The sequence below is a fragment of the Triturus cristatus genome, chromosome 8 (genome assembly GCF_964204655.1).
Source record: "Triturus cristatus chromosome 8, aTriCri1.1, whole genome shotgun sequence".
Taxonomy (NCBI): domain Eukaryota; kingdom Metazoa; phylum Chordata; class Amphibia; order Caudata; family Salamandridae; genus Triturus; species Triturus cristatus.
Window position 1 is genome coordinate 738527978 of NC_140591.1, and position 27954 is coordinate 738555931.

The 27954-nt window shown below is 41.8% G+C and overlaps 8 non-coding genes across 8 annotated transcripts; all 8 read right to left on the bottom strand.

Moving 5' to 3' along the window:
• Positions 1 to 3494: 3494 nt before the first annotated feature.
• TRNAP-UGG (transfer RNA proline (anticodon UGG)) lies at positions 3495 to 3566 on the bottom strand. Its single transcript has one exon. It is a non-coding gene; the product is annotated as a tRNA-Pro (tRNA).
• A 1984-nt stretch (positions 3567 to 5550) lies between these two features.
• TRNAV-CAC (transfer RNA valine (anticodon CAC)) lies at positions 5551 to 5623 on the bottom strand. The gene has a single exon. It is a non-coding gene; the product is annotated as a tRNA-Val (tRNA).
• A 2318-nt stretch (positions 5624 to 7941) lies between these two features.
• On the bottom strand, positions 7942 to 8014 carry TRNAV-CAC (transfer RNA valine (anticodon CAC)). Its single transcript has one exon. It is a non-coding gene; the product is annotated as a tRNA-Val (tRNA).
• A 2314-nt stretch (positions 8015 to 10328) lies between these two features.
• On the bottom strand, positions 10329 to 10401 carry TRNAV-CAC (transfer RNA valine (anticodon CAC)). The gene has a single exon. It is a non-coding gene; the product is annotated as a tRNA-Val (tRNA).
• Positions 10402 to 10673: 272 nt separating this feature from the next.
• On the bottom strand, positions 10674 to 10745 carry TRNAP-UGG (transfer RNA proline (anticodon UGG)). The gene has a single exon. It is a non-coding gene; the product is annotated as a tRNA-Pro (tRNA).
• Positions 10746 to 13074: 2329 nt separating this feature from the next.
• On the bottom strand, positions 13075 to 13146 carry TRNAP-UGG (transfer RNA proline (anticodon UGG)). Its single transcript has one exon. It is a non-coding gene; the product is annotated as a tRNA-Pro (tRNA).
• A 9484-nt stretch (positions 13147 to 22630) lies between these two features.
• On the bottom strand, positions 22631 to 22702 carry TRNAP-UGG (transfer RNA proline (anticodon UGG)). The gene has a single exon. It is a non-coding gene; the product is annotated as a tRNA-Pro (tRNA).
• Positions 22703 to 27408: 4706 nt separating this feature from the next.
• On the bottom strand, positions 27409 to 27480 carry TRNAP-UGG (transfer RNA proline (anticodon UGG)). Its single transcript has one exon. It is a non-coding gene; the product is annotated as a tRNA-Pro (tRNA).
• Positions 27481 to 27954: the final 474 nt, after the last annotated feature.

Genomic DNA, 27954 nt, shown 5'->3' on the forward strand with positions numbered 1-27954 from the left:
AAATGAAGTCATCTCTGGCACTTTTTGTGCAAAGTAAGAGACACACATGACACCTTTTTATAAAAGTCATCGGTTTCTGTGTTACTGTGTACTTTCAAAGCATGGGGCTTTCACACGTCAGGTAAACCTGATTACCACTACACAACAAAAGCAGATGCAGCTTTCTTATCTATGTCGTGATAGAACAGTTGTGAATTGAGTAGAAGAAGGGCCCTGATGTGATACTTATTACATGCAGCCTGTAAGATAGTCAAACATGCAGGCTAGGAAGGCAGATGCAAATATCAATGTATTAGAAAAACACCTAAAGGCGAGTGATATGCTTTCATTCATGCATGGCTAGGAAAAATCGCCATACTGTTGCAAACATTCTTACACCACCAACTGGAAATAAATGATTCTGACATTAAACGTAAAGGTGACAATGCATTTGTATCATCACCCTGAGAAGGATCATCTTGGAATTGAGCCGAGGGCCTCTGCACTCAAAGCCAGAAACACTCCACTAAAATAAGATTCCTGTTGGTGCCAACAATTCTCCATGTTAATGCTTGTTCTAGGTGAGCAGTGAACCGATTGCAGGGCTCTTTTGAAAGCAAGGTCTGAGAACCAACAGATACATCCACACGCCGATTTCTTTAGTGTTTTGAGAGAATTCCCTTTCTTGGAACGAGATTGCATGAAATAATCTTCAGGGCTTGGACAATTCCATGGCAAAACGGCACCTATCAACATTGTAGCCAACACAATATAACAACTGTTTCTGCCCGGTTTCGAACCGGGGACCTTTCGAGTGTGAGGCGAACGTGATAACCACTACACTACAGAAACAGATACCTACAGTTGATTTTTCTGTAATGAAACTGCTCCGAACTGGCTATTCCATGGGCCTCTGGCTTTAGATTTCTTTCATGCAACCTGCCCGACATCCCTAGCTGAACGCTCGTACATGCCATGCAAGACCAGATGTTTGGTATTAGCTCAGACTGGGCAGGGCTGAAGCATGAGACTCTAGCAAAGAATTATCCACTACTGCAAAGAAAAAATTGATGTTGGTTTTGAAACGCAAACTTCAAAACAACTTGAAAAGAGTACCAAGAAAAGGGCTCGTCCGGGATTTGAACCTGGGACCTCTCGCACCCAAAGCGAGAATCATACCCCTAGACCAACGAGCCCTCAAAATCCTCTTACCTCTCAAAAGCTAATACCGGCTCTAAGCCCGCAATGAAGATCATGCTGGTATCTTTATGATGCTTGGTCTGTGAATACGCATGAAAGTCAGTCTCAACTTACCCTTTCTCAAACGATAGCACTATCATTTACAAGTGTCTCCTTTTATTCCGTCCCAGCTTTGGACACGTCTTACAGGAAGTCAGCCCTTATTTATATATTTCTGCAGTGGCTGAAGCTTAATGAGAAAGAGTAACAAGTTGTTCATAACAACATAAGAAACACATTGTGCATTTTCTCTCAAATACTCCTTCACTTTGTGCCAAAAAAAATACCAAGGTGAATACCTAGGCCACAGATTCAAGCTAAAGATCTTCCTGCTGAATGCAAGGCGCAATAAAAACTGCATATCGCTGGACTAAAGCATTCCTTGCATAGCCTCTAACATCATAACATAACTGAGCTGCTAGCAGCAAGCTAACCAATACCTTTCTGAAATGAGAATGACATGTGCTTATCGGCTCGATCAGGGCTCGATCAGGCGAGATTTAGAAAAGGTGGAAAGGGTCCAAGTGGATGCCCCTTCCTTTTTAGGGTGGGTCCTGCTGACTATCATAGGATTGCTTGTAAAAGTGGCCAGGGTCAGAGGAAAAGCTGCCAACACTTCTTAGCGTTCTCTATAGATGCAGCCATTTTCTGTGACTGTAATTTCGGCCTTTTCCCAGAAGTCTCTATTCTGCCTATGCAAATTAACAAAAGCAGTGCTTATTCCTCACTTGCTCAAATGTCCTTCCTGTCCAGAAAGCTCTGATTAAGCATGCTTATTTTCTTTTTCTGGGATATTTTAAATTGTTTCGCTGTCCAGTCTGTGGCAGTAGAAAGCTGCTTATGATGCCAGGTTTTGATGAATCCCCAAGGTACAAGTACAGAGGAATATATCAGTCTCTAGGATATGGAACTTTTAGCTAAAACATCACAATATGTGATGCTTGCCAAGAAAACACTACATTCTGGAGCGCTGATGATCAGAACATTCTGCTCCTGAAGGATAGAAAAGACAGCTTGATTGAAATAAAGTCTGTTTATATTGACGCTCTCTCTCTCCCTATATATACATACATGCGTACACACACACACACACACAGGTATGTCATGCATTTCTTCAGATTTGTTTCAACCATTTACCATTTATTGGAGAATCCCTACTTTTCAAGTGACTGCAAATGAAGTCATCTCTGGCACTTTTTGTGCAAAGTAAGAGACACACATGACACCTTTTTATAAAAGTCATCGGTTTCTTTGTTACTGTGTACTTTCAAAGCATGGGGCTTTCACACGTCAGGTAAACCTGATTACCACTACACAACAAAAGCAGATGCAGCTTTCTTATCTATGTCGTGATAGAACAGTTGTGAATTGAGTAGAAGAAGGGCCCTGATGTGATACTTATTACATGCAGCCTGTAAGATAGTCAAACATGCAGGCTAGGAAGGAAGATGCAAATATCAATGTATTAGAAAAACACCTAAAGGCGAGTGATATGCTTTCATTCATGCATGGCTAGGAAAAATCGCCATACTGTTGCAAACATTCTTACACCACCAACTGGAAATAAATGATTCTGACATTAAACGTAAAGGTGACAATGCATTTGTATCATCACCTTGAGAAGGATCATCTTGGAATTGAGCCGAGGGCCTCTGCACTCAAAGCCAGAAACACTCCACTAAAATAAGATTCCTGTTGGTGCCAACAATTCTCCATGTTAATGCTTGTTCTAGGTGAGCAGTGAACCGATTGCAGGGCTCTTTTGAAAGCAAGGTCTGAGAACCAACAGATACATCCACACGCCGATTACTTTAGTGTTTTGAGAGAATTCCCTTTCTTGGAACGAGATTGCATGAAATAATCTTCAGGGCTTGGACAATTCCATGGCAAAACGGCACCTATCAACATTGTAGCCAACACAATATAACAACTGTTTCTGCCCGGTTTCGAACCGGGGACCTTTCGCGTGTGAGGCAAACGTGATAACCACTACACTACAGAAACAGATACCTACAGTTGATTTTTCTGTAATGAAACTGCTCCGAACTGGCTATTCCATGGGCCTCTGGCTTTAGATTTCTTTCATGCAACCTGCCCGACATCCCTAGCTGAACGCTCGTACATGCCATGCAAGACCAGATGTTTGGTATTAGCTCAGACTGGGCAGGGCTGAAGCATGAGACTCTAGCAAAGAATTATCCACTACTGCAAAGAAAAAATTGATGTTGGTTTTGAAACGCAAACTTCAAAACAACTTGAAAAGAGTACCAAGAAAAGGGCTCGTCCGGGATTTGAACCCGGGACCTCTCGCACCCAAAGCGAGAATCATACCCCTAGACCAACGAGCCCTCAAAATCCTCTTACCTCTCAAAAGCTAATACCGGCTCTAAGCCCGCAATGAAGATCATGCTGGTATCTTTATGATGCTTGGTCTGTGAATACGCATGAAAGTCAGTCTCAACTTACCCTTTCTCAAACGATAGCACTATCATTTACAAGTGTCTCCTTTTATTCCGTCCCAGCTTTGGACACGTCTTACAGGAAGTCAGCCCTTATTTATATATTTCTTCAGTGGCTGAAGCTTAATGAGAAAGAGTAACAAGTTGTTCATAACAACATAAGAAACACATTGTGCATTTTCTCTTAAATACTCCTTCACTTTGTGCCAAAAGAAATACCAAGGTGAATACCTAGGCCACAGATTCAAGCTAAAGATCTTCCTGCTGAATGCAAGGCGCAATAAAAACTGCATATCGCTGGACTAAAGCATTCCTTGCATAGCCTCTAACATCATAACATAACTGAGCTGCTAGCAGCAAGCTAACCAATACCTTTCTGAAATGAGAATGACATGTGCTTATCTGCTCAATCAGTGCTCAATGAGGCTCGATCAGGCGAGATTTAGAAAAGGTGGAAAGGGTCCAAGTGGATGCCCCTTCCTTTTTAGGGTGGGTCCTGCTGACTATCATAGGATTGCTTGTAAAAGTGGCCAGGGTCAGAGGAAAAGCTGCCAACACTTCTTAGCGTTCTCTATAGATGCAGCCATTTTCTGTGACTGTAATTTCGGCCTTTTCCCAGAAGTCTCTATTCTGCCTATGCAAATTAACAAAAGCAGTGCTTATTCCTCACTTGCTCAAATGTCCTTCCTGTCCAGAAAGCTCTGATTAAGCATGCTTATTTTCTTTTTCTGGGATATTTTAAATTGTTTCGCTGTCCAGTCTGTGGCAGTAGAAAGCTGCTTATGATGCCAGGTTTTGATGAATCCCCAAGGTACAAGTACAGAGGAATATATCAGTCTCTAGGATATGGAACTTTTAGCTAAAACATCACAATATGTGATGCTTGCCAAGAAAACACTACATTCTGGAGCGCTGATGATCAGAACATTCTGCTCCTGAAGGATAGAAAAGACAGCTTGATTGAAATAAAGTCTGTTTATATTGACGCTCTCTCTCTCCCTATATATACATACATGCGTACACACACACACACACACAGGTATGTCATGCATTTCTTCAGATTTGTTTCAACCATTTACCATTTATTGGAGAATCCCTACTTTTCAAGTGACTGCAAATGAAGTCATCTCTGGCACTTTTTGTGCAAAGTAAGAGACACACATGACACCTTTTTATAAAAGTCATCGGTTTCTTTGTTACTGTGTACTTTCAAAGCATGGGGCTTTCACACGTCAGGTAAACCTGATTACCACTACACAACAAAAGCAGATGCAGCTTTCTTATCTATGTCGTGATAGAACAGTTGTGAATTGAGTAGAAGAAGGGCCCTGATGTGATACTTATTACATGCAGCCTGTAAGATAGTCAAACATGCAGGCTAGGAAGGAAGATGCATATATCAATGTATTAGAAAAACACCTAAAGGCGAGTGATATGCTTTCATTCATGCATGGCTAGGAAAAATCGCCATACTGTTGCAAACATTCTTACACCACCAACTGGAAATAAATGATTCTGACATTAAACGTAAAGGTGACAATGCATTTGTATCATCACCCTGAGAAGGATCATCTTGGAATTGAGCCGAGGGCCTCTGCACTCAAAGCCAGAAACACTCCACTAAAATAAGATTCCTGTTGGTGCCAACAATTCTCCATGTTAATGCTTGTTCTAGGTGAGCAGTGAACCGATTGCAGGGCTCTTTTGAAAGCAAGGTCTGAGAACCAACAGATACATCCACACGCCGATTTCTTTAGTGTTTTGAGAGAATTCCCTTTCTTGGAACGAGATTGCATGAAATAATCTTCAGGGCTTGGACAATTCCATGGCAAAACGGCACCTATCAACATTGTAGCCAACACAATATAACAACTGTTTCTGCCCGGTTTCGAACCGGGGACCTTTCGCGTGTGAGGCGAACGTGATAACCACTACACTACAGAAACAGATACCTACAGTTGATTTTTCTGTAATGAAACTGCTCCGAACTGGCTATTCCATGGGCCTCTGGCTTTAGATTTCTTTCATGCAACCTGCCCGACATCCCTAGCTGAACGCTCGTACATGCCATGCAAGACCAGATGTTTGGTATTAGCTCAGACTGGGCAGGGCTGAAGCATGAGACTCTAGCAAAGAATTATCCACTACTGCAAAGAAAAAATTGATGTTGGTTTTGAAACGCAAACTTCAAAACAACTTGAAAAGAGTACCAAGAAAAGGGCTCGTCCGGGATTTGAACCTGGGACCTCTCGCACCCAAAGCGAGAATCATACCCCTAGACCAACGAGCCCTCAAAATCCTCTTACCTCTCAAAAGCTAATACCGGCTCTAAGCCCGCAATGAAGATCATGCTGGTATCTTTATGATGCTTGGTCTGTGAATACGCATGAAAGTCAGTCTCAACTTACCCTTTCTCAAACGATAGCACTATCATTTACAAGTGTCTCCTTTTATTCCGTCCCAGCTTTGGACACGTCTTACAGGAAGTCAGCCCTTATTTATATATTTCTGCAGTGGCTGAAGCTTAATGAGAAAGAGTAACAAGTTGTTCATAACAACATAAGAAACACATTGTGCATTTTCTCTCAAATACTCCTTCACTTTGTGCCAAAAAAAATACCAAGGTGAATACCTAGGCCACAGATTCAAGCTAAAGATCTTCCTGCTGAATGCAAGGCGCAATAAAAACTGCATATCGCTGGACTAAAGCATTCCTTGCATAGCCTCTAACATCATAACATAACTGAGCTGCTAGCAGCAAGCTAACCAATACCTTTCTGAAATGAGAATGACATGTGCTTATCGGCTCGATCAGGGCTCGATCAGGTGAGATTTAGAAAAGGTGGAAAGGGTCCAAGTGGATGCCCCTTCCTTTTTAGGGTGGGTCCTGCTGACTATCATAGGATTGCTTGTAAAAGTGGCCAGGGTCAGAGGAAAAGCTGCCAACACTTCTTAGCGTTCTCTATAGATGCAGCCATTTTCTGTGACTGTAATTTCGGCCTTTTCCCAGAAGTCTCTATTCTGCCTATGCAAATTAACAAAAGCAGTGCTTATTCCTCACTTGCTCAAATGTCCTTCCTGTCCAGAAAGCTCTGATTAAGCATGCTTATTTTCTTTTTCTGGGATATTTTAAATTGTTTCGCTGTCCAGTCTGTGGCAGTAGAAAGCTGCTTATGATGCCAGGTTTTGATGAATCCCCAAGGTACAAGTACAGAGGAATATATCAGTCTCTAGGATATGGAACTTTTAGCTAAAACATCACAATATGTGATGCTTGCCAAGAAAACACTACATTCTGGAGCGCTGATGATCAGAACATTCTGCTCCTGAAGGATAGAAAAGACAGCTTGATTGAAATAAAGTCTGTTTATATTGACGCTCTCTCTCTCCCTATATATACATACATGCGTACACACACACACACACACAGGTATGTCATGCATTTCTTCAGATTTGTTTCAACCATTTACCATTTATTGGAGAATCCCTACTTTTCAAGTGACTGCAAATGAAGTCATCTCTGGCACTTTTTGTGCAAAGTAAGAGACACACATGACACCTTTTTATAAAAGTCATCGGTTTCTTTGTTACTGTGTACTTTCAAAGCATGGGGCTTTCACACGTCAGGTAAACCTGATTACCACTACACAACAAAAGCAGATGCAGCTTTCTTATCTATGTCGTGATAGAACAGTTGTGAATTGAGTAGAAGAAGGGCCCTGATGTGATACTTATTACATGCAGCCTGTAAGATAGTCAAACATGCAGGCTAGGAAGGAAGATGCAAATATCAATGTATTAGAAAAACACCTAAAGGCGAGTGATATGCTTTCATTCATGCATGGCTAGGAAAAATCGCCATACTGTTGCAAACATTCTTACACCACCAACTGGAAATAAATGATTCTGACATTAAACGTAAAGGTGACAATGCATTTGTATCATCACCTTGAGAAGGATCATCTTGGAATTGAGCCGAGGGCCTCTGCACTCAAAGCCAGAAACACTCCACTAAAATAAGATTCCTGTTGGTGCCAACAATTCTCCATGTTAATGCTTGTTCTAGGTGAGCAGTGAACCGATTGCAGGGCTCTTTTGAAAGCAAGGTCTGAGAACCAACAGATACATCCACACGCCGATTACTTTAGTGTTTTGAGAGAATTCCCTTTCTTGGAACGAGATTGCATGAAATAATCTTCAGGGCTTGGACAATTCCATGGCAAAACGGCACCTATCAACATTGTAGCCAACACAATATAACAACTGTTTCTGCCCGGTTTCGAACCGGGGACCTTTCGCATGTGAGGCGAACGTGATAACCACTACACTACAGAAACAGATACCTACAGTTGATTTTTCTGTAATGAAACTGCTCCGAACTGGCTATTCCATGGGCCTCTGGCTTTAGATTTCTTTCATGCAACCTGCCCGACATCCCTAGCTGAACGCTCGTACATGCCATGCAAGACCAGATGTTTGGTATTAGCTCAGACTGGGCAGGGCTGAAGCATGAGACTCTAGCAAAGAATTATCCACTACTGCAAAGAAAAAATTGATGTTGGTTTTGAAACGCAAACTTCAAAACAACTTGAAAAGAGTACCAAGAAAAGGGCTCGTCCGGGATTTGAACCCGGGACCTCTCGCACCCAAAGCGAGAATCATACCCCTAGACTAACGAGCCCTCAAAATCCTCTTACCTCTCAAAAGCTAATAACGGCTCTAAGCCCGCAATGAAGATCATGCTGGTATCTTTATGATGCTTGGTCTGTGAATACGCATGAAAGTCAGTCTCAACTTACCCTTTCTCAAACGATAGCACTATCATTTACAAGTGTCTCCTTTTATTCCGTCCCAGCTTTGGACACGTCTTACAGGAAGTCAGCCCTTATTTATATATTTCTGCAGTGGCTGAAGCTTAATGAGAAAGAGTAACAAGTTGTTCATAACAGCATAAGAAACACATTGTGCATTTTATCTCAAATACTCCTTCACTTTGTGCCAAAAGAAATACCAAGGTGAATACCTAGGCCACAGATTCAAGCTAAAGATCTTCCTGCTGAATGCAAGGCGCAATAAAAACTGCATATCGCTGGACTAAAGCATTCCTTGCATAGCCTCTAACATCATAACATAACTGAGCTGCTAGCAGCAAGCTAACCAATAACTTTCTGAAATGAGAATTACATGTGCTTATCTGCTCAATCAGTGCTCGATCAGGCGAGATTTAGAAAAGGTGGAAAGGGTCCAAGTGGATGCCCCTTCCTTTTTAGGGTGGGTCCTGCTGACTATCATAGGATTGCTTGTAAAAGTGGCCAGGGTCAGAGGAAAAGCTGCCAACACTTCTTAGCGTTCTCTATAGATGCAGCCATTTTCTGTGACTGTAATTTCGGCCTTTTCCCAGAAGTCTCTATTCTGCCTATGCAAATTAACAAAAGCAGTGCTTATTCCTCACTTGCTCAAATGTCCTTCCTGTCCAGAAAGCTCTGATTAAGCATGCTTATTTTCTTTTTCTGGGATATTTTAAATTGTTTCGCTGTCCAGTCTGTGGCAGTAGAAAGCTGCTTATGATGCCAGGTTTTGATGAATCCCCAAGGTACAAGTACAGAGGAATATATCAGTCTCTAGGATATGGAACTTTTAGCTAACACATCACAATATGTGATGCTTGCCAAGAAAACACTACATTCTGGAGCGCTGATGATCAGAACATTCTGCTCCTGAAGGATAGAAAAGACAGCTTGATTGAAATAAAGTCTGTTTATATTGACGCTCTCTCTCTCCCTATATATACATACATGCATACACACACACACACAGGTATGTCATGCATTTCTTCAGATTTGTTTCAACCATTTACCATTTATTGGAGAATCCCTACTTTTCAAGTGACTGCAAATGAAGTCATCTCTGGCACTTTTTGTGCAAAGTAAGAGACACACATGACACCTTTTTATAAAAGTCATCGCTTTCTTTGTTACTGTGTACTTTCAAAGCATGGGGCTTTCACACGTCAGGTAAACCTGATTACCACTACACAACAAAAGCAGATGCAGCTTTCTTATCTATGTCGTGATAGAACAGTTGTGAATTGAGTAGAAGAAGGGCCCTGATGTGATACTTATTACATGCAGCCTGTAAGATAGTCAAACATGCAGGCTAAGAAGGAAGATGCAAATATCAATGTATTAGAAAAACACCTAAAGGCGAGTGATATGCTTTCATTCATGCATGGCTAGGAAAAATCGCCATACTGTTGCAAACATTCTTACACCACCAACTGGAAATAAATGATTCTGACATTAAACGTAAAGGTGACAATGCATTTGTATCATCACCTTGAGAAGGATCATCTTGGAATTGAGCCGAGGGCCTCTGCACTCAAAGCCAGAAACACTCCACTAAAATAAGATTCCTGTTGGTGCCAACAATTCTCCATGTTAATGCTTGTTCTAGGTGAGCAGTGAACCGATTGCAGGGCTCTTTTGAAAGCAAGGTCTGAGAACCAACAGATACATCCACACGCCGATTACTTTAGTGTTTTGAGAGAATTCCCTTTCTTGGAACGAGATTGCATGAAATAATCTTCAGGGCTTGGACAATTCCATGGCAAAACGGCACCTATCAACATTGTAGCCAACACAATATAACAACTGTTTCTGCCCGGTTTCGAACCGGGGACCTTTCGCGTGTGAGGCGAACGTGATAACCACTACACTACAGAAACAGATACCTACAGTTGATTTTTCTGTAATGAAACTGCTCCGAACTGGCTATTCCATGGGCCTCTGGCTTTAGATTTCTTTCATGCAACCTGCCCGACATCCCTAGCTGAACGCTCGTACATGCCATGCAAGACCAGATGTTTGGTATTAGCTCAGACTGGGCAGGGCTGAAGCATGAGACTCTAGCAAAGAATTATCCACTACTGCAAAGAAAAAATTGATGTTGGTTTTGAAACGCAAACTTCAAAACAACTTGAAAAGAGTACCAAGAAAAGGGCTCGTCCGGGATTTGAACCCGGGACCTCTCGCACCCAAAGCGAGAATCATACCCCTAGACCAACGAGCCCTCAAAATCCTCTTACCTCTCAAAAGCTAATACCGGCTCTAAGCCCGCAATGAAGATCATGCTGGTATCTTTATGATGCTTGGTCTGTGAATACGCATGAAAGTCAGTCTCAACTTACCCTTTCTCAAACGATAGCACTATCATTTACAAGTGTCTCCTTTTATTCCGTCCCAGCTTTGGACACGTCTTACAGGAAGTCAGCCCTTATTTATATATTTCTTCAGTGGCTGAAGCTTAATGAGAAAGAGTAACAAGTTGTTCATAACAACATAAGAAACACATTGTGCATTTTCTCTTAAATACTCCTTCACTTTGTGCCAAAAGAAATACCAAGGTGAATACCTAGGCCACAGATTCAAGCTAAAGATCCTCCTGCTGAATGCAAGGCGCAATAAAAACTGCATATCGCTGGACTAAAGCATTCCTTGCATAGCCTCTAACATCATAACATAACTGAGCTGCTAGCAGCAAGCTAACCAATACCTTTCTGAAATGAGAATGACATGTGCTTATCTGCTCAATCAGTGCTCAATCAGGCTCGATCAGGCGAGATTTAGAAAAGGTGGAAAGGGTCCAAGTGGATGCCCCTTCCTTTTTAGGGTGGGTCCTGCTGACTATCATAGGATTGCTTGTAAAAGTGGCCAGGGTCAGAGGAAAAGCTGCCAACACTTCTTAGCGTTCTCTATAGATGCAGCCATTTTCTGTGACTGTAATTTCGGCCTTTTCCCAGAAGTCTCTATTCTGCCTATGCAAATTAACAAAAGCAGTGCTTATTCCTCACTTGCTCAAATGTCCTTCCTGTCCAGAAAGCTCTGATTAAGCATGCTTATTTTCTTTTTCTGGGATATTTTAAATTGTTTCGCTGTCCAGTCTGTGGCAGTAGAAAGCTGCTTATGATGCCAGGTTTTGATGAATCCCCAAGGTACAAGTACAGAGGAATATATCAGTCTCTAGGATATGGAACTTTTAGCTAAAACATCACAATATGTGATGCTTGCCAAGAAAACACTACATTCTGGAGCGCTGATGATCAGAACATTCTGCTCCTGAAGGATAGAAAAGACAGCTTGATTGAAATAAAGTCTGTTTATATTGACGCTCTCTCTCTCCCTATATATACATACATGCGTACACACACACACACACACAGGTATGTCATGCATTTCTTCAGATTTGTTTCAACCATTTACCATTTATTGGAGAATCCCTACTTTTCAAGTGACTGCAAATGAAGTCATCTCTGGCACTTTTTGTGCAAAGTAAGAGACACACATGACACCTTTTTATAAAAGTCATCGGTTTCTTTGTTACTGTGTACTTTCAAAGCATGGGGCTTTCACACGTCAGGTAAACCTGATTACCACTACACAACAAAAGCAGATGCAGCTTTCTTATCTATGTCGTGATAGAACAGTTGTGAATTGAGTAGAAGAAGGGCCCTGATGTGATACTTATTACATGCAGCCTGTAAGATAGTCAAACATGCAGGCTAGGAAGGAAGATGCAAATATCAATGTATTAGAAAAACACCTAAAGGCGAGTGATATGCTTTCATTCATGCATGGCTAGGAAAAATCGCCATACTGTTGCAAACATTCTTACACCACCAACTGGAAATAAATGATTCTGACATTAAACGTAAAGGTGACAATGCATTTGTATCATCACCTTGAGAAGGATCATCTTGGAATTGAGCCGAGGGCCTCTGCACTCAAAGCCAGAAACACTCCACTAAAATAAGATTCCTGTTGGTGCCAACAATTCTCCATGTTAATGCTTGTTCTAGGTGAGCAGTGAACCGATTGCAGGGCTCTTTTGAAAGCAAGGTCTGAGAACCAACAGATACATCCACACGCCGATTACTTTAGTGTTTTGAGAGAATTCCCTTTCTTGGAACGAGATTGCATGAAATAATCTTCAGGGCTTGGACAATTCCATGGCAAAACGGCACCTATCAACATTGTAGCCAACACAATATAACAACTGTTTCTGCCCGGTTTCGAACCGGGGACCTTTCGCGTGTGAGGCAAACGTGATAACCACTACACTACAGAAACAGATACCTACAGTTGATTTTTCTGTAATGAAACTGCTCCGAACTGGCTATTCCATGGGCCTCTGGCTTTAGATTTCTTTCATGCAACCTGCCCGACATCCCTAGCTGAACGCTCGTACATGCCATGCAAGACCAGATGTTTGGTATTAGCTCAGACTGGGCAGGGCTGAAGCATGAGACTCTAGCAAAGAATTATCCACTACTGCAAAGAAAAAATTGATGTTGGTTTTGAAACGCAAACTTCAAAACAACTTGAAAAGAGTACCAAGAAAAGGGCTCGTCCGGGATTTGAACCCGGGACCTCTCGCACCCAAAGCGAGAATCATACCCCTAGACCAACGAGCCCTCAAAATCCTCTTACCTCTCAAAAGCTAATACCGGCTCTAAGCCCGCAATGAAGATCATGCTGGTATCTTTATGATGCTTGGTCTGTGAATACGCATGAAAGTCAGTCTCAACTTACCCTTTCTCAAACGATAGCACTATCATTTACAAGTGTCTCCTTTTATTCCGTCCCAGCTTTGGACACGTCTTACAGGAAGTCAGCCCTTATTTATATATTTCTTCAGTGGCTGAAGCTTAATGAGAAAGAGTAACAAGTTGTTCATAACAACATAAGAAACACATTGTGCATTTTCTCTTAAATACTCCTTCACTTTGTGCCAAAAGAAATACCAAGGTGAATACCTAGGCCACAGATTCAAGCTAAAGATCTTCCTGCTGAATGCAAGGCGCAATAAAAACTGCATATCGCTGGACTAAAGCATTCCTTGCATAGCCTCTAACATCATAACATAACTGAGCTGCTAGCAGCAAGCTAACCAATACCTTTCTGAAATGAGAATGACATGTGCTTATCTGCTCAATCAGTGCTCAATCAGGCTCGATTTAGAAAAGGTGGAAAGGGTCCAAGTGGATGCCCCTTCCTTTTTAGGGTGGGTCCTGCTGACTATCATAGGATTGCTTGTAAAAGTGGCCAGGGTCAGAGGAAAAGCTGCCAACACTTCTTAGCGTTCTCTATAGATGCAGCCATTTTCTGTGACTGTAATTTCGGCCTTTTCCCAGAAGTCTCTATTCTGCCTATGCAAATTAACAAAAGCAGTGCTTATTCCTCACTTGCTCAAATGTCCTTCCTGTCCAGAAAGCTCTGATTAAGCATGCTTATTTTCTTTTTCTGGGATATTTTAAATTGTTTCGCTGTCCAGTCTGTGGCAGTAGAAAGCTGCTTATGATGCCAGGTTTTGATGAATCCCCAAGGTACAAGTACAGAGGAATATATCGGTCTGTAGGATATGGAACTTTTAGCTAACACATCACAATATGTGATGCTTGCCAAGAAAACACTACATTCTGGAGCGCTGATGATCAGAACATTCTGCTCCTGAAGGATAGAAAAGACAGCTTGATTGAAATAAAGTCTGTTTATATTGACGCTCTCTCTCTCCCTATATATACATACATGCATACACACACACACACAGGTATGTCATGCATTTCTTCAGATTTGTTTCAACCATTTACCATTTATTGGAGAATCCCTACTTTTCAAGTGACTGCAAATGAAGTCATCTCTGGCACTTTTTGTGCAAAGTAAGAGACACACATGACACCTTTTTATAAAAGTCATCGGTTTCTTTGTTACTGTGTACTTTCAAAGCATGGGGCTTTCACACGTCAGGTAAACCTGATTACCACTACACAACAAAAGCAGATGCAGCTTTCTTATCTATGTCGTGATAGAACAGTTGTGAATTGAGTAGAAGAAGGGCCCTGATGTGATACTTATTACATGCAGCCTGTAAGATAGTCAAACATGCAGGCTAGGAAGGCAGATGCAAATATCAATGTATTAGAAAAACACCTAAAGGCGAGTGATATGCTTTCATTCATGCATGGCTAGGAAAAATCGCCATACTGTTGCAAACATTCTTACACCACCAACTGGAAATAAATGATTCTGACATTAAACGTAAAGGTGACAATGCATTTGTATCATCACCCTGAGAAGGATCATCTTGGAATTGAGCCGAGGGCCTCTGCACTCAAAGCCAGAAACACTCCACTAAAATAAGATTCCTGTTGGTGCCAACAATTCTCCATGTTAATGCTTGTTCTAGGTGAGCAGTGAACCGATTGCAGGGCTCTTTTGAAAGCAAGGTCTGAGAACCAACAGATACATCCACACGCCGATTTCTTTAGTGTTTTGAGAGAATTCCCTTTCTTGGAACGAGATTGCATGAAATAATCTTCAGGGCTTGGACAATTCCATGGCAAAACAGCACCTATCAACATTGTAGCCAACACAATATAACAACTGTTTCTGCCCGGTTTCGAACCGGGGACCTTTCGAGTGTGAGGCGAACGTGATAACCACTACACTACAGAAACAGATACCTACAGTTGATTTTTCTGTAATGAAACTGCTCCGAACTGGCTATTCCATGGGCCTCTGGCTTTAGATTTCTTTCATGCAACCTGCCCGACATCCCTAGCTGAACGCTCGTACATGCCATGCAAGACCAGATGTTTGGTATTAGCTCAGACTGGGCAGGGCTGAAGCATGAGACTCTAGCAAAGAATTATCCACTACTGCAAAGAAAAAATTGATGTTGGTTTTGAAACGCAAACTTCAAAACAACTTGAAAAGAGTAGCAAGAAAAGGGCTCGTCCGGGATTTGAACCTGGGACCTCTCGCACCCAAAGCGAGAATCATACCCCTAGACCAACGAGCCCTCAAAATCCTCTTACCTCTCAAAAGCTAATACCGGCTCTAAGCCCGCAATGAAGATCATGCTGGTATCTTTATGATGCTTGGTCTGTGAATACGCATGAAAGTCAGTCTCAACTTACCCTTTCTCAAACGATAGCACTATCATTTACAAGTGTCTCCTTTTATTCCGTCCCAGCTTTGGACACGTCTTACAGGAAGTCAGCCCTTATTTATATATTTCTGCAGTGGCTGAAGCTTAATGAGAAAGAGTAACAAGTTGTTCATAACAACATAAGAAACACATTGTGCATTTTCTCTCAAATACTCCTTCACTTTGTGCCAAAAAAAATACCAAGGTGAATACCTAGGCCACAGATTCAAGCTAAAGATCTTCCTGCTGAATGCAAGGCGCAATAAAAACTGCATATCGCTGGACTAAAGCATTCCTTGCATAGCCTCTAACATCATAACATAACTGAGCTGCTAGCAGCAAGCTAACCAATACCTTTCTGAAATGAGAATGACATGTGCTTATCGGCTCGATCAGGGCTCGATCAGGCGAGATTTAGAAAAGGTGGAAAGGGTCCAAGTGGATGCCCCTTCCTTTTTAGGGTGGGTCCTGCTGACTATCATAGGATTGCTTGTAAAAGTGGCCAGGGTCAGAGGAAAAGCTGCCAACACTTCTTAGCGTTCTCTATAGATGCAGCCATTTTCTGTGACTGTAATTTCGGCCTTTTCCCAGAAGTCTCTATTCTGCCTATGCAAATTAACAAAAGCAGTGCTTATTCCTCACTTGCTCAAATGTCCTTCCTGTCCAGAAAGCTCTGATTAAGCATGCTTATTTTCTTTTTCTGGGATATTTTAAATTGTTTCGCTGTCCAGTCTGTGGCAGTAGAAAGCTGCTTATGATGCCAGGTTTTGATGAATCCCCAAGGTACAAGTACAGAGGAATATATCAGTCTCTAGGATATGGAACTTTTAGCTAAAACATCACAGTATGTGATGCTTGCCAAGAAAACACTACATTCTGGAGCGCTGATGATCAGAACATTCTGCTCCTGAAGGATAGAAAAGACAGCTTGATTGAAATAAAGTCTGTTTATATTGACGCTCTCTCTCTCCCTATATATACATACATGCGTACACACACACACACACACAGGTATGTCATGCATTTCTTCAGATTTGTTTCAACCATTTACCATTTATTGGAGAATCCCTACTTTTCAAGTGACTGCAAATGAAGTCATCTCTGGCACTTTTTGTGCAAAGTAAGAGACACACATGACACCTTTTTATAAAAGTCATCGGTTTCTTTGTTACTGTGTACTTTCAAAGCATGGGGCTTTCACACGTCAGGTAAACCTGATTACCACTACACAACAAAAGCAGATGCAGCTTTCTTATCTATGTCGTGATAGAACAGTTGTGAATTGAGTAGAAGAAGGGCCCTGATGTGATACTTATTACATGCAGCCTGTAAGATAGTCAAACATGCAGGCTAGGAAGGAAGATGCAAATATCAATGTATTAGAAAAACACCTAAAGGCGAGTGATATGCTTTCATTCATGCATGGCTAGGAAAAATCGCCATACTGTTGCAAACATTCTTACACCACCAACTGGAAATAAATGATTCTGACATTAAACGTAAAGGTGACAATGCATTTGTATCATCACCTTGAGAAGGATCATCTTGGAATTGAGCCGAGGGCCTCTGCACTCAAAGCCAGAAACACTCCACTAAAATAAGATTCCTGTTGGTGCCAACAATTCTCCATGTTAATGCTTGTTCTAGGTGAGCAGTGAACCGATTGCAGGGCTCTTTTGAAAGCAAGGTCTGAGAACCAACAGATACATCCACACGCCGATTACTTTAGTGTTTTGAGAGAATTCCCTTTCTTGGAACGAGATTGCATGAAATAATCTTCAGGGCTTGGACAATTCCATGGCAAAACGGCACCTATCAACATTGTAGCCAACACAATATAACAACTGTTTCTGCCCGGTTTCGAACCGGGGACCTTTCGCGTGTGAGGCAAACGTGATAACCACTACACTACAGAAACAGATACCTACAGTTGATTTTTCTGTAATGAAACTGCTCCGAACTGGCTATTCCATGGGCCTCTGGCTTTAGATTTCTTTCATGCAACCTGCCCGACATCCCTAGCTGAACGCTCGTACATGCCATGCAAGACCAGATGTTTGGTATTAGCTCAGACTGGGCAGGGCTGAAGCATGAGACTCTAGCAAAGAATTATCCACTACTGCAAAGAAAAAATTGATGTTGGTTTTGAAACGCAAACTTCAAAACAACTTGAAAAGAGTACCAAGAAAAGAGCTCGTCCGGGATTTGAACCCGGGACCTCTCGCACCCAAAGCGAGAATCATACCCCTAGACCAACGAGCCCTCAAAATCCTCTTACCTCTCAAAAGCTAATACCGGCTCTAAGCCCGCAATGAAGATCATGCTGGTATCTTTATGATGCTTGGTCTGTGAATACGCATGAAAGTCAGTCTCAACTTACCCTTTCTCAAACGATAGCACTATCATTTACAAGTGTCTCCTTTTATTCCGTCCCAGCTTTGGACACGTCTTACAGGAAGTCAGCCCTTATTTATATATTTCTTCAGTGGCTGAAGCTTAATGAGAAAGAGTAACAAGTTGTTCATAACAACATAAGAAACACATTGTGCATTTTCTCTTAAATACTCCTTCACTTTGTGCCAAAAGAAATACCAAGGTGAATACCTAGGCCACAGATTCAAGCTAAAGATCTTCCTGCTGAATGCAAGGCGCAATAAAAACTGCATATCGCTGGACTAAAGCATTCCTTGCATAGCCTCTAACATCATAACATAACTGAGCTGCTAGCAGCAAGCTAACCAATACCTTTCTGAAATGAGAATGACATGTGCTTATCTGCTCAATCAGTGCTCAATCAGGCTCGATTTAGAAAAGGTGGAAAGGGTCCAAGTGGATGCCCCTTCCTTTTTAGGGTGGGTCCTGCTGACTATCATAGGATTGCTTGTAAAAGTGGCCAGGGTCAGAGGAAAAGCTGCCAACACTTCTTAGCGTTCTCTATAGATGCAGCCATTTTCTGTGACTGTAATTTCGGCCTTTTCCCAGAAGTCTCTATTCTGCCTATGCAAATTAACAAAAGCAGTGCTTATTCCTCACTTGCTCAAATGTCCTTCCTGTCCAGAAAGCTCTGATTAAGCATGCTTATTTTCTTTTTCTGGGATATTTTAAATTGTTTCGCTGTCCAGTCTGTGGCAGTAGAAAGCTGCTTATGATGCCAGCTTTTGATGAATCCCCAAGGTACAAGTACAGAGGAATATATCGGTCTGTAGGATATGGAACTTTTAGCTAACACATCACAATATGTGATGCTTGCCAAGAAAACACTACATTCTGGAGCGCTGATGATCAGAACATTCTGCTCCTGAAGGATAGAAAAGACAGCTTGATTGAAATAAAGTCTGTTTATATTGACGCTCTCTCTCTCCCTATATATACATACATGCATGCACACACACACACAGGTATGTCATGCATTTCTTCAGATTTGTTTCAACCATTTACCATTTATTGGAGAATCCCTACTTTTCAAGTGACTGCAAATGAAGTCATCTCCGGCACTTTTTGTGCAAAGTAAGAGACACACATGACACCTTTTTATAAATGTCATCGGTTTCTTTGTTACTGTGTACTTTCAAAGCATGGGGCTTTCACACGTCAGGTAAACCTGATTACCACTACACAACAAAAGCAGATGCAGCTTTCTTATCTATGTCGTGATAGAACAGTTGTGAATTGAGTAGAAGAAGGGCCCTGATGTGATACTTATTACATGCAGCCTGTAAGATAGTCAAACATGCAGGCTAGGAAGGCAGATGCAAATATCAATGTATTAGAAAAACACCTAAAGGCGAGTGATATGCTTTCATTCATGCATGGCTAGGAAAAATCGCCATACTGTTGCAAACATTCTTACACCACCAACTGGAAATAAATGATTCTGACATTAAACGTAAAGGTGACAATGCATTTGTATCATCACCCTGAGAAGGATCATCTTGGAATTGAGCCGAGGGCCTCTGCACTCAAAGCCAGAAACACTCCACTAAAATAAGATTCCTGTTGGTGCCAACAATTCTCCATGTTAATGCTTGTTCTAGGTGAGCAGTGAACCGATTGCAGGGCTCTTTTGAAAGCAAGGTCTGAGAACCAACAGATACATCCACACGCCGATTTCTTTAGTGTTTTGAGAGAATTCCCTTTCTTGGAACGAGATTGCATGAAATAATCTTCAGGGCTTGGACAATTCCATGGCAAAACGGCACCTATCAACATTGTAGCCAACACAATATAACAACTGTTTCTGCCCGGTTTCGAACCGGGGACCTTTCGAGTGTGAGGCGAACGTGATAACCACTACACTACAGAAACAGATACCTACAGTTGATTTTTCTGTAATGAAACTGCTCCGAACTGGCTATTCCATGGGCCTCTGGCTTTAGATTTCTTTCATGCAACCTGCCCGACATCCCTAGCTGAACGCTCGTACATGCCATGCAAGACCAGATGTTTGGTATTAGCTCAGACTGGGCAGGGCTGAAGCATGAGACTCTAGCAAAGAATTATCCACTACTGCAAAGAAAAAATTGATGTTGGTTTTGAAACGCAAACTTCAAAACAACTTGAAAAGAGTACCAAGAAAAGGGCTCGTCCGGGATTTGAACCTGGGACCTCTCGCACCCAAAGCGAGAATCATACCCCTAGACCAACGAGCCCTCAAAATCCTCTTACCTCTCAAAAGCTAATACCGGCTCTAAGCCCGCAATGAAGATCATGCTGGTATCTTTATGATGCTTGGTCTGTGAATACGCATGAAAGTCAGTCTCAACTTACCCTTTCTCAAACGATAGCACTATCATTTACAAGTGTCTCCTTTTATTCCGTCCCAGCTTTGGACACGTCTTACAGGAAGTCAGCCCTTATTTATATATTTCTGCAGTGGCTGAAGCTTAATGAGAAAGAGTAACAAGTTGTTCATAACAACATAAGAAACACATTGTGCATTTTCTCTCAAATACTCCTTCACTTTGTGCCAAAAAAAATACCAAGGTGAATACCTAGGCCACAGATTCAAGCTAAAGATCTTCCTGCTGAATGCAAGGCGCAATAAAAACTGCATATCGCTGGACTAAAGCATTCCTTGCATAGCCTCTAACATCATAACATAACTGAGCTGCTAGCAGCAAGCTAACCAATACCTTTCTGAAATGAGAATGACATGTGCTTATCGGCTCGATCAGGGCTCGATCAGGCGAGATTTAGAAAAGGTGGAAAGGGTCCAAGTGGATGCCCCTTCCTTTTTAGGGTGGGTCCTGCTGACTATCATAGGATTGCTTGTAAAAGTGGCCAGGGTCAGAGGAAAAGCTGCCAACACTTCTTAGCGTTCTCTATAGATGCAGCCATTTTCTGTGACTGTAATTTCGGCCTTTTCCCAGAAGTCTCTATTCTGCCTATGCAAATTAACAAAAGCAGTGCTTATTCCTCACTTGCTCAAATGTCCTTCCTGTCCAGAAAGCTCTGATTAAGCATGCTTATTTTCTTTTTCTGGGATATTTTAAATTGTTTCGCTGTCCAGTCTGTGGCAGTAGAAAGCTGCTTATGATGCCAGGTTTTGATGAATCCCCAAGGTACAAGTACAGAGGAATATATCAGTCTCTAGGATATGGAACTTTTAGCTAAAACATCACAGTATGTGATGCTTGCCAAGAAAACACTACATTCTGGAGCGCTGATGATCAGAACATTCTGCTCCTGAAGGATAGAAAAGACAGCTTGATTGAAATAAAGTCTGTTTATATTGACGCTCTCTCTCTCCCTATATATACATACATGCGTACACACACACACACACACAGGTATGTCATGCATTTCTTCAGATTTGTTTCAACCATTTACCATTTATTGGAGAATCCCTACTTTTCAAGTGACTGCAAATGAAGTCATCTCTGGCACTTTTTGTGCAAAGTAAGAGACACACATGACACCTTTTTATAAAAGTCATCGGTTTCTTTGTTACTGTGTACTTTCAAAGCATGGGGCTTTCACACGTCAGGTAAACCTGATTACCACTACACAACAAAAGCAGATGCAGCTTTCTTATCTATGTCGTGATAGAACAGTTGTGAATTGAGTAGAAGAAGGGCCCTGATGTGATACTTATTACATGCAGCCTGTAAGATAGTCAAACATGCAGGCTAGGAAGGAAGATGCAAATATCAATGTATTAGAAAAACACCTAAAGGCGAGTGATATGCTTTCATTCATGCATGGCTAGGAAAAATCGCCATACTGTTGCAAACATTCTTACACCACCAACTGGAAATAAATGATTCTGACATTAAACGTAAAGGTGACAATGCATTTGTATCATCACCTTGAGAAGGATCATCTTGGAATTGAGCCGAGGGCCTCTGCACTCAAAGCCAGAAACACTCCACTAAAATAAGATTCCTGTTGGTGCCAACAATTCTCCATGTTAATGCTTGTTCTAGGTGAGCAGTGAACCGATTGCAGGGCTCTTTTGAAAGCAAGGTCTGAGAACCAACAGATACATCCACACGCCGATTACTTTAGTGTTTTGAGAGAATTCCCTTTCTTGGAACGAGATTGCATGAAATAATCTTCAGGGCTTGGACAATTCCATGGCAAAACGGCACCTATCAACATTGTAGCCAACACAATATAACAACTGTTTCTGCCCGGTTTCGAACCGGGGACCTTTCGCGTGTGAGGCAAACGTGATAACCACTACACTACAGAAACAGATACCTACAGTTGATTTTTCTGTAATGAAACTGCTCCGAACTGGCTATTCCATGGGCCTCTGGCTTTAGATTTCTTTCATGCAACCTGCCCGACATCCCTAGCTGAACGCTCGTACATGCCATGCAAGACCAGATGTTTGGTATTAGCTCAGACTGGGCAGGGCTGAAGCATGAGACTCTAGCAAAGAATTATCCACTACTGCAAAGAAAAAATTGATGTTGGTTTTGAAACGCAAACTTCAAAACAACTTGAAAAGAGTACCAAGAAAAGGGCTCGTCCGGGATTTGAACCCGGGACCTCTCGCACCCAAAGCGAGAATCATACCCCTAGACCAACGAGCCCTCAAAATCCTCTTACCTCTCAAAAGCTAATACCGGCTCTAAGCCCGCAATGAAGATCATGCTGGTATCTTTATGATGCTTGGTCTGTGAATACGCATGAAAGTCAGTCTCAACTTACCCTTTCTCAAACGATAGCACTATCATTTACAAGTGTCTCCTTTTATTCCGTCCCAGCTTTGGACACGTCTTACAGGAAGTCAGCCCTTATTTATATATTTCTTCAGTGGCTGAAGCTTAATGAGAAAGAGTAACAAGTTGTTCATAACAACATAAGAAACACATTGTGCATTTTCTCTTAAATACTCCTTCACTTTGTGCCAAAAGAAATACCAAGGTGAATACCTAGGCCACAGATTCAAGCTAAAGATCTTCCTGCTGAATGCAAGGCGCAATAAAAACTGCATATCGCTGGACTAAAGCATTCCTTGCATAGCCTCTAACATCATAACATAACTGAGCTGCTAGCAGCAAGCTAACCAATACCTTTCTGAAATGAGAATGACATGTGCTTATCTGCTCAATCAGTGCTCAATCAGGCTCGATTTAGAAAAGGTGGAAAGGGTCCAAGTGGATGCCCCTTCCTTTTTAGGGTGGGTCCTGCTGACTATCATAGGATTGCTTGTAAAAGTGGCCAGGGTCAGAGGAAAAGCTGCCAACACTTCTTAGCGTTCTCTATAGATGCAGCCATTTTCTGTGACTGTAATTTCGGCCTTTTCCCAGAAGTCTCTATTCTGCCTATGCAAATTAACAAAAGCAGTGCTTATTCCTCACTTGCTCAAATGTCCTTCCTGTCCAGAAAGCTCTGATTAAGCATGCTTATTTTCTTTTTCTGGGATATTTTAAATTGTTTCGCTGTCCAGTCTGTGGCAGTAGAAAGCTGCTTATGATGCCAGCTTTTGATGAATCCCCAAGGTACAAGTACAGAGGAATATATCGGTCTGTAGGATATGGAACTTTTAGCTAACACATCACAATATGTGATGCTTGCCAAGAAAACACTACATTCTGGAGCGCTGATGATCAGAACATTCTGCTCCTGAAGGATAGAAAAGACAGCTTGATTGAAATAAAGTCTGTTTATATTGACGCTCTCTCTCTCCCTATATATACATACATGCATGCACACACACACACAGGTATGTCATGCATTTCTTCAGATTTGTTTCAACCATTTACCATTTATTGGAGAATCCCTACTTTTCAAGTGACTGCAAATGAAGTCATCTCCGGCACTTTTTGTGCAAAGTAAGAGACACACATGACACCTTTTTATAAAAGTCATCGGTTTCTTTGTTACTGTGTACTTTCAAAGCATGGGGCTTTCACACGTCAGGTAAACCTGATTACCACTACACAACAAAAGCAGATGCAGCTTTCTTATCTATGTCGTGATAGAACAGTTGTGAATTGAGTAGAAGAAGGGCCCTGATGTGATACTTATTACATGCAGCCTGTAAGATAGTCAAACATGCAGGCTAGGAAGGCAGATGCAAATATCAATGTATTAGAAAAACACCTAAAGGCGAGTGATATGCTTTCATTCATGCATGGCTAGGAAAAATCGCCATACTGTTGCAAACATTCTTACACCACCAACTGGAAATAAATGATTCTGACATTAAACGTAAAGGTGACAATGCATTTGTATCATCACCCTGAGAAGGATCATCTTGGAATTGAGCCGAGGGCCTCTGCACTCAAAGCCAGAAACACTCCACTAAAATAAGATTCCTGTTGGTGCCAACAATTCTCCATGTTAATGCTTGTTCTAGGTGAGCAGTGAACCGATTGCAGGGCTCTTTTGAAAGCAAGGTCTGAGAACCAACAGATACATCCACACGCCGATTTCTTTAGTGTTTTGAGAGAATTCCCTTTCTTGGAACGAGATTGCATGAAATAATCTTCAGGGCTTGGACAATTCCATGGCAAAACGGCACCTATCAACATTGTAGCCAACACAATATAACAACTGTTTCTGCCCGGTTTCGAACCGGGGACCTTTCGAGTGTGAGGCGAACGTGATAACCACTACACTACAGAAACAGATACCTACAGTTGATTTTTCTGTAATGAAACTGCTCCGAACTGGCTATTCCATGGGCCTCTGGCTTTAGATTTCTTTCATGCAACCTGCCCGACATCCCTAGCTGAACGCTCGTACATGCCATGCAAGACCAGATGTTTGGTATTAGCTCAGACTGGGCAGGGCTGAAGCATGAGACTCTAGCAAAGAATTATCCACTACTGCAAAGAAAAAATTGATGTTGGTTTTGAAACGCAAACTTCAAAACAACTTGAAAAGAGTACCAAGAAAAGGGCTCGTCCGGGATTTGAACCTGGGACCTCTCGCACCCAAAGCGAGAATCATACCCCTAGACCAACGAGCCCTCAAAATCCTCTTACCTCTCAAAAGCTAATACCGGCTCTAAGCCCGCAATGAAGATCATGCTGGTATCTTTATGATGCTTGGTCTGTGAATACGCATGAAAGTCAGTCTCAACTTACCCTTTCTCAAACGATAGCACTATCATTTACAAGTGTCTCCTTTTATTCCGTCCCAGCTTTGGACACGTCTTACAGGAAGTCAGCCCTTATTTATATATTTCTGCAGTGGCTGAAGCTTAATGAGAAAGAGTAACAAGTTGTTCATAACAACATAAGAAACACATTGTGCATTTTCTCTCAAATACTCCTTCACTTTGTGCCAAAAAAAATACCAAGGTGAATACCTAGGCCACAGATTCAAGCTAAAGATCTTCCTGCTGAATGCAAGGCGCAATAAAAACTGCATATCGCTGGACTAAAGCATTCCTTGCATAGCCTCTAACATCATAACATAACTGAGCTGCTAGCAGCAAGCTAACCAATACCTTTCTGAAATGAGAATGACATGTGCTTATCGGCTCGATCAGGGCTCGATCAGGCGAGATTTAGAAAAGGTGGAAAGGGTCCAAGTGGATGCCCCTTCCTTTTTAGGGTGGGTCCTGCTGACTATCATAGGATTGCTTGTAAAAGTGGCCAGGGTCAGAGGAAAAGCTGCCAACACTTCTTAGCGTTCTCTATAGATGCAGCCATTTTCTGTGACTGTAATTTCGGCCTTTTCCCAGAAGTCTCTATTCTGCCTATGCAAATTAACAAAAGCAGTGCTTATTCCTCACTTGCTCAAATGTCCTTCCTGTCCAGAAAGCTCTGATTAAGCATGCTTATTTTCTTTTTCTGGGATATTTTAAATTGTTTCGCTGTCCAGTCTGTGGCAGTAGAAAGCTGCTTATGATGCCAGGTTTTGATGAATCCCCAAGGTACAAGTACAGAGGAATATATCAGTCTCTAGGATATGGAACTTTTAGCTAAAACATCACAATATGTGATGCTTGCCAAGAAAACACTACATTCTGGAGCGCTGATGATCAGAACATTCTGCTCCTGAAGGATAGAAAAGACAGCTTGATTGAAATAAAGTCTGTTTATATTGACGCTCTCTCTCTCCCTATATATACATACATGCGTACACACACACACACACACAGGTATGTCATGCATTTCTTCAGATTTGTTTCAACCATTTACCATTTATTGGAGAATCCCTACTTTTCAAGTGACTGCAAATGAAGTCATCTCTGGCACTTTTTGTGCAAAGTAAGAGACACACATGACACCTTTTTATAAAAGTCATCGGTTTCTTTGTTACTGTGTACTTTCAAAGCATGGGGCTTTCACACGTCAGGTAAACCTGATTACCACTACACAACAAAAGCAGATGCAGCTTTCTTATCTATGTCGTGATAGAACAGTTGTGAATTGAGTAGAAGAAGGGCCCTGATGTGATACTTATTACATGCAGCCTGTAAGATAGTCAAACATGCAGGCTAGGAAGGAAGATGCAAATATCAATGTATTAGAAAAACACCTAAAGGCGAGTGATATGCTTTCATTCATGCATGGCTAGGAAAAATCGCCATACTGTTGCAAACATTCTTACACCACCAACTGGAAATAAATGATTCTGACATTAAACGTAAAGGTGACAATGCATTTGTATCATCACCTTGAGAAGGATCATCTTGGAATTGAGCCGAGGGCCTCTGCACTCAAAGCCAGAAACACTCCACTAAAATAAGATTCCTGTTGGTGCCAACAATTCTCCATGTTAATGCTTGTTCTAGGTGAGCAGTGAACCGATTGCAGGGCTCTTTTGAAAGCAAGGTCTGAGAACCAACAGATACATCCACACGCCGATTACTTTAGTGTTTTGAGAGAATTCCCTTTCTTGGAACGAGATTGCATGAAATAATCTTCAGGGCTTGGACAATTCCATGGCAAAACAGCACCTATCAACATTGTAGCCAACACAATATAACAACTGTTTCTGCCCGGTTTCGAACCGGGGACCTTTCGCGTGTGAGGCAAACGTGATAACCACTACACTACAGAAACAGATACCTACAGTTGATTTTTCTGTAATGAAACTGCTCCGAACTGGCTATTCCATGGGCCTCTGGCTTTAGATTTCTTTCATGCAACCTGCCCGACATCCCTAGCTGAACGCTCGTACATGCCATGCAAGACCAGATGTTTGGTATTAGCTCAGACTGGGCAGGGCTGAAGCATGAGACTCTAGCAAAGAATTATCCACTACTGCAAAGAAAAAATTGATGTTGGTTTTGAAACGCAAACTTCAAAACAACTTGAAAAGAGTACCAAGAAAAGGGCTCGTCCGGGATTTGAACCCGGGACCTCTCGCACCCAAAGCGAGAATCATACCCCTAGACCAACGAGCCCTCAAAATCCTCTTACCTCTCAAAAGCTAATACCGGCTCTAAGCCCGCAATGAAGATCATGCTGGTATCTTTATGATGCTTGGTCTGTGAATACGCATGAAAGTCAGTCTCAACTTACCCTTTCTCAAACGATAGCACTATCATTTACAAGTGTCTCCTTTTATTCCGTCCCAGCTTTGGACACGTCTTACAGGAAGTCAGCCCTTATTTATATATTTCTTCAGTGGCTGAAGCTTAATGAGAAAGAGTAACAAGTTGTTCATAACAACATAAGAAACACATTGTGCATTTTCTCTTAAATACTCCTTCACTTTGTGCCAAAAGAAATACCAAGGTGAATACCTAGGCCACAGATTCAAGCTAAAGATCTTCCTGCTGAATGCAAGGCGCAATAAAAACTGCATATCGCTGGACTAAAGCATTCCTTGCATAGCCTCTAACATCATAACATAACTGAGCTGCTAGCAGCAAGCT